This window comes from Desmodus rotundus, chromosome 13, assembly GCF_022682495.2.
Source record: "Desmodus rotundus isolate HL8 chromosome 13, HLdesRot8A.1, whole genome shotgun sequence".
NCBI classification, from domain to species: Eukaryota; Metazoa; Chordata; class Mammalia; order Chiroptera; family Phyllostomidae; genus Desmodus; species Desmodus rotundus.
This window is the reverse complement of record NC_071399.1, coordinates 63,996,738-64,015,069: the sequence shown is the minus strand read 5'-3', so window position 1 is coordinate 64,015,069 and position 18,332 is coordinate 63,996,738.

The window sequence follows — 18,332 nt, the reverse complement described above, 5'->3', positions numbered from 1 at the left end:
ATTCTCCCCTTTCTCTTTCCTGTTCCCACCTACTCTGGCTAGAAGAGGTGAGAAACATTATCCTTAGTAACCATCAGGATGTTTGCCTGAGTTTATTCTTAGTTATGTCTTATAAATAATAATTCTTCTTTGGCTTTTCCATGCATTGGATCTTTCCATTTTTGTCTGTTTTATTGTTTGTAATGAGGTTTGTTTTGTGGGATCCTTTGTATTTGGGTTTGTTTGTTTGTTTGCTTTTTGGTGCTTTCCTTGCCACAGTTCCTTCTCTTTCTTCCTAGAGTGTGTTTGTGTGTGTGTATACATGTTTAGGGAGTATTCTGTAGACCAGTTTCCAGTTTTAGACATCTGATTCTCATGAGACTTGTGTTGGATCAGTGAGAATATCCAGAGTTGACCTCAGTCGAATTCAGTGTGGAGAAATTTGCATGGCATAAATTAAAACTCATTAAGTAAATCAGAAGAGAACCAAGTTAACACAGCTTTTAATAGTCCCACAAGGTGTTACAGTTCATCTGACAAGATTATAAGGCTATTTCATTAATATGAATCAGTATGCTCTGTCTTAACGTTCTTCAAAGTAAGACTGTTTACTTTAGCTCCTAGGAATCAGTCACATTACCACTAGCGATAATTGCCATCATTAAAACAATACCTCAGTAGAATGTTAATTCATGTGCTCCTGTAGTTCTTTCACAGGAAGTGTTACTTAATGAGTGCTGTTACACTTACTTTAACAGAGGTGCCTAATAATACTGAACTACTGGATAGCTTCCCATTGAGAAATGCCTCACAAAGCACTACAGTATTACAGAAATGGTAGCTTTAAAGCACATATCAGTGTAGTCATAACAATTTCAACTTCATTAGTTACTTGTGCTTTCATCAAAAGCAAACAAGTATACCATTATTATACTTTGAGTTGGGCAAAGAGGTATTATCCATCAGTGGCTTTTTTTCTTTATTATATTTACACTCTCTGACCAGGTGCAAGTTGTGTTAAATATATCCTCTCACTGGAAGACTTGAAGGTTCCTGGATAATTCGTTTTAAAATATTGATGCAGCTATGTGGGAATGATAGCAATAAAATATAGTAAGTGTACAGTTTTAAATATCTTGAATATTTGCACAAAATAATCCCTTAAACCAGTAGTTCTCTCTCTTGGTTGTCCTTTAACATCACTTTGGAGCTTTAAAAACCCTGGTGTCCTGGAAGCAACCCAGTCCAATTAAATCAGTACCTCCAGGGATGAGATCCGGGCATCTGTAATTTATAAAGCTTCCCAGATGACTGCACTATATAGACGGGATGACAGCCGCTTAGGATGATATGAATACATGACGAGGCTTCAAGCTGACCTGGAGGGCATTCAGGAAAAAACATGAATATGTGAGTTCAATCAAAACATGGATTTTACTATTGAGGTATTCATAAAAATATTTTAAGAAAATATACTATTATTTGAATTATTATCCCAACTAGCTACCGATTTTAAAGAACTTTAACCAATATTTTCACTTTTCTGTGCACATTTCTGTTAAAATTTAATGCCACCTAAGGTTATTTATCTTTTTTCCTTTTTTTCTTCATTTTTACTGTTGATGCTATTGCAGATAGTGCCTGTTTTCCCACTCTTTGCCTGGCTTCACCCTTTCCCTAGCCCCCCTTCCCTCTGGCCGGCACCACACTGCTGTCTGTGTCCATGTGTCAATCATATGCGATCTGTGGCTGACCCCTTCACCTTCTTTCATCCAGTCCCCTCCCACCCTGGTCACTGTCCATCTGATGTGTTCATTCCCCTGTTTCTATTTTGTCGTCATTTTAGTTTGTTCATTAGGTTTCACATATAAGTGGGATAATATGATATCTGCCTTTGACTGGCTTCTTTCACTTAGCATAATAATCTCTAGGTTCATAAAGTTTATCAGAATAAAATTATATTTGTCTTTTTTCTTACCACGTAGGACACCTTGGAGAGTTTACATTACTTTTCAAATGGGAGGTGACTAGTTTCATTTTATCATAGTAAGTATCAGTTTAGGGGTTTATTCATAGAGCTCTCTATGGAGATAAACTAAGTTTTTGAGGATATATAAATGTATTTTAAAAGTAGATAAAAAGAAAAAAGATAAAAAAGAAGATAATATTTCCTCTACATGCATATTGTCTTAATGTATAATTTTATTTAATATGTTTTAAGACAAGCATTATTATTACTATTTCCATGAGGTAATTGAGGCACTTGTCCAATATTTCGTACTTATACAATTCTGAATAGTATTTGAGCTAAGATTTTCCTGCTTTCAAAACTTGGAATCATTTTTCTATTAATTTATGTTGATTGAAAACCTTTGAGATAACTTAGCTATTCACCAATGTTCATTTGTGTTCAGAAAACTATTTCAAAGAATAAAATTGAAAGAAAAGATATGTTCATTTAAATGTCCCCACACGCTAATATAAATCTTACAAAAATTCTCATTGTATGCATTTCATTTTATTTCAGGTTTTTAAAAACATCTGCCCCTATTTCTAAGTCACAAAACATTCTGCTTTTTGTTAAAATTCCACGACCTACCTTGTACACTAAGTGTATCATCCATGTTTATCCAAATGACATATACCTAAAATATTCTACGAGAGTGGGTCTTCAGTGTTCTCACCACATACACACACAATAAAAAGTAACTATTTCAACTAACTTCCTTGTGGTAATCACATATATGTGTGTGTATATATATACACACATACATATACAACAATCACCTTGTTATATATTTATTTAAAACTTAACTTTATGTCAAACATTAAAAATTTTTATAAGTGAGCACACAAATGGAATAGTAATTTGAGATTTATGATGCCACAATGCAGCATGAAACCATAAACAAATGACTCACATAATGAGACTGTCTGGTTTAGTGGTTGGGATGGGGGATCGGTCGGGTTGAGGATTTCTGTGAGGAAACCCGAGTTTGAATGGCTAGATCTTCTCTGCCCTCATAAAGGTGAGGAGCATGCGAGCTTTCTCTGCTTGCTCAGATGGAGTGCAAAACAGGAAGGGGCAAGTGGGGCCTGAGAGCTGTCAGTGGTAAAATACCAAAAACAGAGCAATATAAAAGAATTCGTCTTACACATAGTATTTTATAACTGCAATGCAATTCAGCAAAAGTAATTAAAGGGAACCCAGAAAATGTGTTTGTCTATTAAAAACATATTTCTGAACATACCTATGTAAAAAATGCACATAAGGGGAGGAGGAAGAAATTATGCTACTGAATAGCATTTTTAGAAAGCCATAAAAATTAAACTATAAACATTAAGATGGCACTCTGGTACAGAGGTAAACGAATTGACAAGTAGAATAGTAGAAAAAGAAAAATAGACAACATGAAGACACAGTAGGAATGCAGCTATTTGCAAGCTAAGAAGAGAGCTCTCACCAGAAAGTAACCATGACAGTGTCTCGATATTGGACTTCCAGCCTCCAGAACTATAAGAAATAAAATTCTGTTATTCATGCCATCCAAGGGGTGGTATTTTGTTACGGCAGTGCTAGCAGACTGATACATTGCATAACAAAATAGCATGAACCACTAACTTAAAAAATATATTGATTTGTTACTTCTCGGGATTCAGTGGGTTGGGAACCTGATGGCTCTTCTCTTTTTCTTACCTGGATTGCCACAGGCCTCTGCCGTTGTCACCTGCCCTCTGCACTGAAGGTGAGGTTGTCTGCACCTGCAGCAGTCGCTCTTCACCACACCCCGGCTGCAAAGTCCCAGCACACTCGTACTGGGTAATGCACCTCAAAGTCTATGAGGCGAATCCCAGCTTCATATGCAAAGCCCAAAGCATGTCTTCTCTAACCACATCTCTCTGCATTTATCTTGGGTAGCAGGGTGTTTTCATAACCCCATCAGGCATTCACTAGCATCTGAGCACTGTCTTCACTTTCTCTAGGCTCTCCCTTCCTGTCCAGCCATACTCTTCATCTACTTTCTTTCTCGGCCGTTGTTTACCGTACAAACTATAAGCCATGACTCCCCTAAGGCTTCATTTTTTTGAAACTCTGTAATGGCTGTTTCATTGTTTAAAAAAACTGCATTCTTTGAAAAATGAATTATTGACTTCCAGGATTGTTTCTCTGCTATAAGTTTCTGGATCATATTTTGAGATACAAAAGCAATCTTTATTCTTCCCATTATGTAATATTTCACCAAAATGCGAATGCCCTGATTAAATGAGCACTGCTAAACCTGTCAGGTTAGGTTACATTATGCTGCTCTGGAAAACATTCTAAAAATCATAGAATCTTATAAAACAGAAATTTATTTCCTTTTCCTTCTTCATTTCCATTATGGGCGGGTGGTTACTCTGCTCACTTAATTTAGTAGATAAATTACAGAAGCTTCGATCTTGAGTAATTTTACACATTAGAGCAGAGGAATAGCGATATCTGCTTATATAATCTTTCTACATTTCACTGACAACATGGTCACCCTGAGATTACCAGGAGAAATTGTAAGGTCTTCCCATGCAGAAGTGTGATGCAAGGTGGAAAAATGGAATTTTCTGAGTATTCACATATGTGGAAGACTAAGTTAAACCTATGCTGCCACATTTGTTACTACTACTATCTATAACTACGTCTGTGAAACATTTGCCCAGAATCAAACAACACATTTTTACATCTATTTTCTCAATGAATCCTCACCATAATTTCGTAAGTAAAATTTCCTAGACTGTAGAACTTTTACTGACTGTTGTTTTATGAAACCAGACCTGCAATTCCTGATTCTGTACTTTTTGACAAATTACTCTCCCACTCATATTTATGAAATATGAACAGTATAGGTTGTCTCATAAGTATTACACATTCCATTTGCATAGTATGTGTATTTGAATCGTGGACCTTCTAGTTTTTAACTAACAAAATATATTTATTCATACATCCATTTAGCAAAATAGGTACTGAGCATCTAATATGTGTCCAAAAAATGCCTCTTGGTCAGAGTACTGAAGGAAGTACATATACGGCCTACCTTGATGAGGTGTACTGTCTCGTGTAAAACACAGATACATCACTGCGGTGCTAATTTCCAGATCCATTATAAAGAGATACATGTGTCTACAATGGTAAGTCATATTTGAACTCGAGAATTTAAGGAAGGCCACACTGCAAACCCATTCTGAAAGGGATCTGAAAGTTGAGTGGGCACATGGTTGCCCCAAATCACCTCATAGCTGACATGCATCACATTCTTTACCACTAACATGTAACCAGGCACTTGTTTCACCTTTACTCTGCCATCGCCTGACGCACTAGAGTGCATTAAAATTATGAAACTTTTCTCTGTACTGATAACTGAAGTTTAATTGTAGTTGTTTAGCACATTCGCAAGTATCTTTGACTGAGCAATTTATCAAAAAGCACTGCGGTAAGCATGCGTGGAAGACGGTGAGCTCTGCAGAAAGAGTGTTAATACCCTTCGGTGCTCTAAACGTGATCACTTCCTCCTACCTGTCCCAACTTCGGTCCCTCCTGTCGAATCCTGGATGAACACAGGCAGTTGGAAAGAGCTGGCAGCCAATGAACTAGTGCACTTTGTGGCCTGTGGTAAATTGCTCTTTATCAAGTCAGTTCCTTTTGAACTTGGCTTGCACAGATGTCCTTGATTCATCACAGCTGTCATCCTCAATACGACACAAACTTTGTCCACCATCATAGTCAATATATGTTTGAGAGCTTCGTTTTTCTGTAGAGTAAAAAAAAGATGTAAGAAGTGATGTAAATTATTGACCCCATGTGATCTACACATTCGAGTGCTGCTTTAACAAATTTTAACATCGCTTATAGCAGTTATTACTTCTCATAAGCAAATGTACTCACAACTTTTCCTCTTCTAAATTGATTTTCTTTGAAATTTTGTAACGGGTATCTTATTACAATTTATTTTTACACAATTATTATTTTATAGTTGACCTTACTAATGTATTATTAAGTATGCAGGAGACATTTTGCTTCAAAAAGTTTTAGGATTACAGTAATGATTGCAGACAGACCTTAATTTTAATACAGTTCTCCTCACAAGTAATGAATAATAGTGTATTGCAGAAAAAATCTTCAGAGAACTAACGTAAAACACTAAGGGCAAAAAAATTGAAAAGGCAAAAATCATCTATAAATATGTATATGTTTGTCTTAGGAAAATACTCTCCTTATTTCATAATAATAAATAATAAACAAAAATTTAAAAATTCATAGAAATTGTTACACCAAAAGGAGTTTCTAATTTTAATTGTCTGAATAGAACCTGGACAATTAACCTAGTAATGCAACCCACAAATTAAAGAATACGCGTGTATATGTGCGTGTGTGTTGAGTTAAACTAAACAGAACGGCTTCCGATGAAATTATCTTTTGGTGAAACGATTGCCGGCTACAACAGAGCACTCAGTGAACAAAACCAGGAGTGAGAAGAATAAATGCATCTAAGAGGGAGCTCGGAGAAAACGTCTCATTTCCATCTGTTGGTCATTCTATCATGAGAAGAAGAGAGAGTCTAATATTCTATTATTTCTACAACTCACAATAAGAGAATTGTTTTTCTGTACAACTCAGAATTTACTTTTTGGAATTTAATACAAGTTCTCTTTGGTCTCTCGTTTTTGACTATTATCTAAACTAAGTTGTGGCTACCATTAAATTATTTTAAATACATTCCTCCTGGTGGAATAAAAAATGATTACAAATCTGCCTTTCTGTTACAATGTTATGATACTTTTAGCATTTCTGTTACAATTTTATGGCATTTTTCTATTTTTTAAAATATGTTATCCACATTCCACATTTAATTGACCATAAGATTCCACTTTTATTTTTTTTACATTGTCAAACACTAATTAGAAATGTATACTAAGAGCCAGCAAAAAGGTTTCTTCTTGGTATCTGTAGTGACATATAACCAATTTGCTATTCAAGAAAGCAAGTCTTTAAAAATTCATCCATACGTCAGTAATCAACTTTAAGGAAAACATTATTCTAAGAATCCACGGAATGAATTGCTTCAGAAAATAATTAAATTTTCATTATACATTGTCTTTTGACTCCTTATTCAATGCTTCATTGAGTTTTTCTTTCTTTCTTTTTTTTTTTTAATCAAGCCACATAGAGCCGAAATAGCCAAGAATATAGCTATGAACTGAAATGGGGGTCTGTAGTGAATCACACGTTCTAGGAATATGAAGCTCACTTTGTATCTTGTAACCATATTTCACTGTTCATTCAATGTGTCTTTTCTGATGCCATGAAAATTGTATTCACTGTAGTAAACTTAAGTTTTTATACTTAGAAAAAAGTCATAAATATCTTACGAGCAACTGATAGAACCATCTCAGGGACAGTTGATTTAATTAAATATTTTGTTAATAATAAAGCAAACGTATGAGTATCCCTGTAGTGTATTTACATTGTGTTTTATTTATTTAAATTGTAAAGAACATATGAGTAGGCGATGCCATTTAAAATCCCAAATGACTTTTATCCATAGCCCCTCTTTTTCAATAATGCCAGAATTATGAAGCTGTTCTAAAAAGTTTAACAACTCTCCCATTTCTGGTATCTGAAGCAGGAAAAAACACTCAAAAGTAGAATAATTTGTAGTAAAATAGACATATACAATATCATCAGGATTGCTATTTAATGTTATGATTTATGATAGCTGCCATTTGTATGTTAATTTTTAATTAATCTGATCATTCTTCATAATTCCTCATTACCCTATTTACAAAAACTTCCATTCAGTACTATTTAACATATTGATTAATGGCTCATTTTAATATTTTTGTTGAGGTTTAATTGATGGACAATTATCTATACACATTTAAAGTGTACAATTTGATGAATTTTGATATATTCATCAACCCTCAAAATAGACATTGCAATTAAATTAATGAATATATCTACTAACACCGAGAATATCCTCTTTTGTAATCCATGCAGACCACTCTCACCTCTGACCCCACAACTACTAATTTCCTTTCTGTCATTATAGGTTAGTTTGCATTAAGAATTTTACATAAGAAGAATCTTACATCATGTAGTCATTTTTTCCTGCATTATTTTTACTCACCTTTCTTTTTCCTGTACAGATTTGTTCACATTTTTCTGTGTATCAATAGTCTATCCCTTTATTTTGCTGCATAGTATTCCATTTTATGGATAAACTACAATCTGTTTATCTATTTATTATTAATGTTTTGGCTCCATATCTACTTTTTCATTCTGGAATGTAAAGCTCTTTGGAATTAAAATAGGGTTGACATAGCATCTTCTATCCACTTCAGGTGCCGAACACAGGGAGACTGCACACTTATAGACCTTACACAGTGATCACCACTCAAAGCCCACTGTCCATCGGTCACCGTGCAAAGTTACTGTGATACTATTGCTGTTCCCTGTGATATTACTTACCTCACATGACTTATTTGTAAGTGTGTACCTCTTAATCCCTTAACCTTTTGCCTATAGCCCCTTACCCAATGCTTTGGCATTTATCAGTTTTTCTGTATCTATGAGTCTATTTTGTTTGTTCATTTCCTTAGTTTTTAGATTTCACATATAAGTGAAATGACACAGTATCCATCTTTCTATGAGTTATTTCACTTCTCATAATACCCTCTAGGTCTGTCCATGTTGCTGTGATAGCAAGATTCCATTCTTTTTCATGGCTGAGTAATATTCCGGAATGTGTGTGTGCACACATATCCACTTTTTTAACCATTTGTCTACTGATGAACACGTAGGTTACTTCAATAGCTTGTTTATTGTAAATAATGCTGCAGTGAATATAGAAGACACATATATCTTTTTGAATTAATGTTTCATTTTTTTCAGATGAGCCTGCCAAAATAGAATTGCTGGTCCTTCTCTGTCTTTCGTTATATAGGCTTTGTTTTAAAGTCCGTTCTGCCTGCTTTAAGTACTGCTACTCCAGCTTCTCTCTTCTTTCATTTCCATTTTCATGAAATATCTTTTCCATCCCTTTTCTTTCAGTCACTGTGTCTCTCAATCTAGAGTCTCATGTAGGCGGTGTATGTAGTGATTTTTTAAATCTGTTCAGTCGCCTGATGTTTTTTCAATGACGCCCTTGCTCTATTTCCAGTTGTGAGGCCTGGCCACAGCTGTTGCAGGCTCACTGGTGTGCAGGGCAAGCCTTTGATGTGGCTGGATGCAAGGCCCAGCCCTGCTGTTGCAGACCCTCTGCTGTGTGCTGGTGATGAATGAGCCCACCCACTGAGTGCGGCAGGGCAGAAGGTGCTTTGAAGGGGTGCTATGTTGGGTGAGTCTCGGGGAAATGCGAGGGTGGGGTGAAGAGTTTTAGCAAGGTTCATGGAGAGTGTCATGTGTGGTGCATGCCAGTGTCACATCAGGTAGGCTAAAGAAAGCAGGAAAACGGTGCCCACTGACACCTCTGACTTGAGAAAGTTCCAGCAGATCCCTGTCCCTCTAGCATAGACTCTAAAATTAGTCAATGTGTCACCTTCATGTATGACCTTGTTGCTTTTTGAACTGCTGCCTCTGTGTCAGGACTCAAAAAGAGCACAACCTGGGTTTCCTACTGGCCTTTGGCTCTCCCAGATGCCAGCCTAGCTTCTTTTCAAAGCCAGATGTATTGAGGGCTCCACTTTCTGGTTCAGGTCCACCAGCTTAGGGCTTGGGCCCTTCCCTCTCTGGGGATGACTTCTGCCATTTTGATATCTCTCCCACCAGTTAGTCACTGCATGTGGAGTGGGGAGTAGGGTAAGTCCTGACTAAGCTTAGTCTCTACACCTCCTACCATTTCAATGTGGCTTCTATTGTGTATCTGTAGTTGTAGGAAGGCCGTTCTGCAAGTCTTCAGGTGGCTCTTAGAGATAGCTGCTCTACATGTAGTTGCAGCATTGGTGGCAATGAGAGGAGGCGAGCTCAGGATCTTCCTACTTTTCCATCTTGAACTCAAAGTCAGGGGCCTTGCTCTAAAATGACAGTTTAGTTTTTCAAAAAGTTGTTCCTTGTGGTTAGTGCCCTGCCCCACAAGAAATGGGTCTAGGGATCTAAGGACTATATGTTGATAGATATTTCAGTCATTTCCAATTTGAGGCTATTACAAATAAAGCTATGAAAATGTATATGAATTTTTAAAAAATTAATCTTTATTGTATATTTTTACATTAATTTTTAGTTCCCTTCTACCCCTCTTCCCCCAGCAATCATCATACTGTTGTCCACGAGGTTTTTTTGTTTTTTTTTTTTTTTCTATGTGCACAAAAATACTGAGGAATAGAATGGCTAGGTTTTGTAGAAGCTTCAGTCAGGAAAAATAAGTAAAGGTTGTATTGTAAAAAGTAGAGGGCCAAACTTTTTTATCATTTTAAAAAACTGTTTTAAAAAACATATTTCATTTATGTATTTTTACAGATAAAGGAAGGAAAGGAGAGAGGGAGAGAAACATCAATGTGTGGTTGCCTTTCATGTGCCGCGCATTGGGGAGCTAGCCCTGCAACCCAGGCATGTGCCCTGACTGGGAATAGAACCAGAGACCCTTTGGTTCTCAGGCCTGTGCTCAACCCAACTGAGCTACACTAACCAGGGCTAAAAAACTATCACTTTTAATGAATGAAAATTTCTTCCAAGTTGCAAGTGTGAACTAAATAGTTGCTCATGATCTCATCTAGTTGTTTACAAATAGAACAGTAAAATGCTATATTCATTTGTTCTTTAAAGAATTTTATTGTGTCATTGGGCTTCCGTTGCCCAAATTAAAAAGTAAAGAGTATCTGAGGTTCCCGTACTTATGTAATTGAATAAATACTTCTATTTTTTGTTATTCTCAACCGTGTGATACATATAATATTTTAATATGCTAAAATTGTATATTTAAAAAATAGTTATGCGCTCTTAAGGGGTTTATTCTTTAATTATTTTTGACTATATACACAGATATATTTTATAAACACAAAAATATGAAAGTGTTAACTCACATTATTTCATATTTTTGTCTTTGTAAATATGATCCAAGTAATACTTCAAAGGTAGTACTTGTTTTCAAAGATAATTGACTACTAATTCCCTTTTCATTTTCTACTTATGATACTTAATATAACAACACTTTTGTATAGCTTAAATTTAATATTTTAAATATTTAAGTAAATTTTATTGATTACGCTGTTACATTTGCCCAATTTTTTTCCCCATTTGCCTCCTTCCTCCTGGTATCACCCATCCCTCCAACAATTCCCCACTTAGCTCATGTCCATGGGTCATGACCATGGGTCATTTGTGTAAGTTCTTTGGTTCCCCCCTTTCTGATACTATTCTTAACTCACCTCATTCTCCAAGATGAGTCAGTGTTAGCCAGGTTGATGGGGTCTCAGATATGGCACCAGCCTGCTGGCTCTGTGGGGGGAAGGTCCTACCTAAAAGGAGACAATGGCATCTGCTAGCCTTGATGCCAGACACTTCAGTTCCTCCCCTTATGCCACTAATGCCTTTCAAGCTGCTACCCTGGTGCTGGAGCTCAGAGGGAGTGAGTCTGAGTAGGTGAGTCTGTGTGTGGGTTCTTTAAGAGAAACTGCTTGGGGTTCCAGAAGTTTCTTTCACCAACTCAATCCCTGCTGGTTTTGCAGCCAGAAGTTGTAGGGAATTATTTTCCCATCACTGGATCCTTGGCCTAGGGCTGGTGTGGGGCTGGGCTTGCTTGCTCCTGAGATATCCCTCCCAAATTTTTATCCACTACGCATGGGTAAAAGACCATCCCATTCTGTGTCTGCATCTTTCCTATCAGTGTCATGGATGTGGTTCCTGTAATTCCGTAGTTGTCAGACTCCCCTTCAATTCAATTTCTTACTCTTTTGAGTGATTGGTTGTTTTACATTTTAGTTGGAATGTTGGTGTGATTGTGAGAAGAGGCGAGCCATGTCTGCCTACACCACTGTCTTCCAAGTTAACCAATAATTTAAAAGATCTCTATACCTTAAAAGATTCCTTTAGTTGGTAACTTTTGTACTACCCAAATTTTCACACTTATTAGGGAGGTAAATATACCTAAAAGCTTTAATTTAACACTTTAAGATATTACTTTCTGTACTAATATACCAAATCTGACCACTTCATAAATTTACCATACTAATCTTTTAACCCACTCTCTGGGGCCCACTATCAGCTGCTACCTGGACCTTCTTAATAGTCTCCGAAGTGCTCTCTTCATTTCTACTTTTAAAATGGAGGACCCACAAAGATGCTTTGAAAACATATATCATTTCATGCTACTCTTCAGCCTAAAACACTTTTAGAGCTTTCTAAAAATATATATATTTTTAAATCAGGAACTCCAGACAGTGTTCTACATATTTCAAATGAGCGATTTGTCTATCCTGGCCATGCCTGTTATGCCCTTAGGTGAGCAAGAGTTATGATTGTTTTGTTGTATTACAAGAATATAAAACTACCTGTCACATAGTAGGTGCCCATTATGTGTTTGTCTAGCAAATCAATAGAAGTTTGCCATTTTCTGTCCTCAATGTAATTGCACTCATGCACTCTTCTTGCTAATTTAAGCTGCAAAAAGTGTTATTCAGTGTAAAATATATTATTGACTATAGATAAGGAAGAAAATAAGTTCCCATTTTAATGAAGATAAAATTTACCAGGAGTATCTCTTGGGAAAGCAAATATGCAGGTGGTACCTATGCCTAAGGGCTAGAGAACAAGTGGTGTATAGTGATGTTTGCAAATATACTTTGTGTTAATAATGTACTGAAGGCAATTTTTTGGGTAAACACTGCATACTAAATTAGCTGAAGATGAACTTTATCCAAAAATCTAAATAGAAGTCTAAAATAAAGACCTAGAAGAGTGAAGAGGGGGAGAAATAAAAGCTTCAGGGGATTTGTTCTCATTTTAATAGGGATGTTGCTAAAATTGGATTTCTAAGTGTGAATGTATAAGCAAGCAGGGGCTCTCTGAGCATTTTTTTTGTTGTTGTTCTTGTTAATAGTGTAGATTTGTCTGCCACTCTTGGATGCAGTCCCAAAAGAAGGATTCCTTTTGAGTGTGGCTTCTCTGTTCCCTGAGGCAATAAAAAGGGATGCCTCGGTTGTGTTTTATTCATATCAAGTGCTGAGAAATTATGCTGAAATCTGTCTGAGAATTTTTTTGGACTTCTACTTTCCATTGTATAGTCTTTACTAATTCCTCCTGACTTAAAACACTTGTCAAGACAGATGTACAAAAGCTTTGTGATTTTTTGGAGTTTTAAATAGTGACTGCTAAACTAAGAACATGTGGAGTTACTATATCCTAGAGACCAAATTCAGTGAGATAAATTTTTCCTTTTAATTAAGTAATAAAGGTTTGAGAAAATGATGCATTACCATCTAAAAGAAGTGTTGTGTTTATTAAAGATTAAGCACACCATAGTAAACTGATGTCATATAAACATGAAAGCTTGTCCTTCATCTATTGTGTGTGTGTGTGTAATTGTGAAGTGTTCAAGTCAGCATAATTTTATATACTCTGCTTTATGTGGGGATATAATCAACTTACTTTGAGTATATCTAATGCATTTGATTTACTTTGAGTATATCTAACACATTTAACTTTAATAGTTATGTCTTTAAACATTTCCAAAATATGTTAATATATTGTGATTATTTTTTAGGTATGAATGGAGTGGATTTGACACCAATACACACTTTTTGCTATATGATATATATACATAAACATTCTGAAGTATTTACTACGTTTAATATAGAAAAATAGTGTGTGAAAATGATTAAAGTAGTATCAGCCATCCTATGTCCATCAATAGAATGTTTATGGTCAATATTCCCTAATTAAACCAGAAAGTGGTAAACCATTTGGAGAACCGTTACTGAAGTCATATAAAGATAAAAATGACTTTGAACTTTTTTACAATTGTCTAAATAAGTATATATTCTCCAAAATAATCACCTGTCCATATACAATTGTCATAATTTTTGTATTTACTCAAAGTTATTTTTTACTTCTTGTAAAGACCTCTATGTTATAAAAAATTATGTATGCATACATTTATGACTCTTAGGGGTAGACATTTATATTTGACTAGTAATAGTAATTTCATTTACAGTTACTGGGTAGCTTTCCTGTGCTAGACAATGTGATGATTGGTCCATATGAAATATTTGTTTGTTCAACGAAACGAACAGTGAAGAAGCCATTTTTACTTTTCCTATTTTATAAATGCAAAAAGTGAGGGGATAATGGGACTTGCTCAAAGCTGTGTGCCCAATAAGAGGGGACTTTGGGATGTAAATCAAGTCACTCCAATTCCGCATGCTGTAATTTTAACGAACCCATCATGTTCACACAGGCACTGCATGTTCAGTTTCATAGATGAAGATGATGACCGTGATCGTGATGATGCTGTTATGTTTCATAGACCATTTTAATTGTAACATGTGCTTGGCAGGTATGGTTTGCCCCACTTGCATATCCCCAAGGGAAGAATACAGAGGAACTTATTTGAGCCTTATTCAAGCTGTGTCCTCCTCTTCTGCTTTACCAACCATGAAGGCCATGGATTCATCCGTACCTCACCCCCTCACCTTGTGAAACTATTCCCAGCACTTTGTGACTCTTTTACAGCATATTGTATACATTTCCCTTTCATAAATGACAAAAAAGTTATTCAAAGTGCTTATTAGATGACTCAGCATATTATTTTATGTTAAGGGATAATTACTACAATTAGAACATACAATTTTGAACAAACAACAAAAATATGAAAACACTAGAGGTAAATTTGTAAATTATTCAGCTTAGGAACAATTAAACCAATTAGGGGCAATACATCTGGATAATTATAAATATATGCAGTAGGGAAATAGAGTGCGTGGAAAACAAGAATTTTTGTGTTATGTACAAATGTGTTTCAGCCTATGTTCTTCTGTTTGTAATATCAATCTTTAATCAATTATATAATAAAAATCAGTTTATTTTAAAATCAATTACTGTTAAAATAATTATTCTTTATTCTTTATTTTTAATAGTTTTTTAATAGTATGCCTTTACTTTTTTGTTGTTGTTTTACCTGGTAGGACTAACAGTGATTTTTAAATTAGTACCTTGAAGTTTTTTAAGACCTATATGAAAAATTACCAAGCAATACCTCTTTAAATATTAATTAGCTCTACGAGTATAATTATTTTCTTCTTCCTCTCCTGTTTCTCCAAATGTCAGATTCTGTCTTTTCTGACTCTCAAATCTTTTCTTCATGCTCGATATCTCTCTCTTCCAATTTTCCATTTAATAAATTATCTCCTCCATTTTGTCAAATGTGATTTTAAACAAATCTATTGACTTCGTAGTTTAATTTATTGGGTTTTAAAATTTTATACATTTAATATTTTAATGTATTCAACTATTCTGCCAAAATTTCCCTTCCTGAAAAATTTTCCCTCTTCAATTTCTTAAGATATATACTTCATTAGCACTATAACCAATGCGTCAGCAAGGTCTCACACTAGTACTTAAGAAAACTATTTACATTGTTGCAAAACTAAACACCATCTTACATTTCCCAATTTATGTACTGATTTCATGTATTACTGTGTTTCATATTATAGCCTATTTCCAACCATTGTGTTTTCCCTCTGTGATACTGACCAATATATTTGACAATATACTTAAAAAACAAAGACCAATATGATTGAAATAATGATGAGGAATATACATCTGCTCATGCACCATCTGTAGTCAAATGAAAGAAAAAGTAAAAAAAAAAAAAAAAACCACAAGCCAAAAAAAATACTCATTTCCAAAACAATTTTCCAAACTTGTTCTTATTGTAATATTTATATAAATATATAAAAATATGTTCTAGCCATTCAGTTAACTATTACTCTGTAATAAACAACCATGAGTCTTAGTGACTTAAACAAAAATGTGGATTATTTCTCACTAGTCTGCAGATCAGCTAGGCTTGTGAACATCCCCAGGGCAGACTATGTTGATGTCATCTGACCTCACTCTTGTGGCTGTTGTGAGCTGATGTTCTGGTTGTGGGCTGACTTCTCTAGGATGCTCAGTTGGATAATTCATCTCTGAACCACTTGTACTCTTATCCTCTAACAGCCTAGCTCAGGCTTGTTCTCATGGTAGTTTCAATATAGAGTGAAAGTATGTGAAGTCTCTTGATGCCTAAACCTGGAACAAACATTACATCACTTTTCAGAGTTCCATTAGCGGAAAAAAGTACACCACCACCCTGGAAACAAAAGGGGAGGAAATAGACTTTTCTCCTAATGGTAGATTTTGTAGTCACATTACAAATGCCATGTATAACATAAAGAATGGTCATTTTGCTTATATATCTATATATTTATTTTTTACTTTTTACAGTTGTCCCAATTATTTCCCCACTCTGCTTAGCCTGCCCCCACTTCCATTGTTAATTCCCACCCTGGTATCCATGTCCATGGGTCTTTCATATATGTTCCTTGATTAATCCCTTCACCTTCTTTCAAACAGTCTACCCCTCCCTCCTCCCTTCTTACTGCTGTCAGTATATTCTGTGATTCTATGCCTCTGGTTCTGTTTTGCTCATTGGTTTATTTTATTCATTAGATTCCTCTGATAAGTGAGATCATATGGTGTTTGTATTTCACTGACTGGTTTATTTCACTTAGCATAATAGTCTCCAGTTCCATCCATGCATGCATCCATGCATCCATGAATTCCTATCCACAAAAGATAGGAATTCCTTCTTTCCTTCTGTGGCATACTATTCCATCGTGGAAATGTACCACAGTTTTTAACCACTCATCTACTGATGGGCACTTAGGCTGTTTACAACTCTTGTCTATTTTAAAGAGAAGTGTACTATGAGTATGGGGTACATAAGTGCTTTTGAATTAGTGTTTTGGGATTTTGGGGGTATATTCCCAGTGGAATTGCTGGGTCAAAGGTAGCTCCATTTTTAGTTTCCTCCATTTTTGAGGAAACTCTGTACTGTTTCCCACAGTAGTTGTATCAATCTGCATTCCCACCAAAAGTGCACCAGAGTTCCCTTTTCTTCACATCCTCACCAGCACTTGTTGGTTGATTTATTAATGATCACCATTCTGACCAGTGTGAAGTGGTATCTCATTGTGGTTTTAATTTGCATCTCTCTGATGGCTAGTGGTGTTGAGCATCTTTTCATATGTCTCTGGGCACTCTGTATGTCCACCTTGGAGAAGTTTCTATTCAGGTCCTTTGCCCATTTTTTAATTGGATTGTTTGTCTTCCTAGTGTTGAGTCATATGAGTTATTTATATATATTTGAGATTAAACCCTTGTCCAATGTATCATTGACACATATGTTCTCCTACACAGTCAGTTCCCTTTTCATTTTGATGATGTTTTCTTTAGTCATGCAGAAGCTTTTTAATTTGATGTACTCTCATTTATTTATTTTCCTTTATTTCCCTTGCCCTAGGTCCAGGAGATATATTGGTAAAAATATCACTACATGGGATATCTTAAATTTTACTGCTTATGTTTTCCACTAGGACTTTTATGGTGTCATAACTTGTATTGAAGTATTTTATCCATATTGCATTTATTCTGGTGTACGGTATAAGTTGATGGTCTATTTTCACTTTTTGCATGTACCAGTCCAGTTCTCCCAACGCCATTTATTGAAGGGACTTATTTTACTCCATTGTATACTCATGCCAGCTTTGTCAAATATTAATTGACCATAGACACTTGGGTTTATTTCTGGGCTCTCTATTCTGTTTCATTTGTCTGTGTGTCTGTTCTTAAACTAGTACCAGGCTCTTTTGATAACAGTGGCCTTGTAGTATAGATTGATATCAGGTATTGTGATCCCTCCAACTTTGTTCTTCTTTCTCAGGATTGCTGAGGTTATTTGGGGTCTTGTTTTCTTCCATATACATTTTTGGAGCATTTGTTCTAGATCAGTGAAATATGCCATTGGTATTTTGATAGGGATTGCATTGAATTTATAGATTGCTTTGGAGAGTATGGACATTTTAATGATGTTAATCTTCCAATCCATGAACACAGTATATGCGTCCACTTATTTGTATCATCTTCAATTTCTTTCTTCAGTGTTCTGTATCTTTCTGAGTATAGCTGTTTTACCTCCTTGGTTAAACTTATACCTAAGTACATTATTTTCGTTGTTGTTTTTGCCTGGTAAATTAGATATTTTTCTTAGTTTCTTTTTCTTATAGTTCATTGTTGCTGTACAAAAATGGCACTGATTTCTGAATATTGACTTTGTATCCTGCTACTTTGC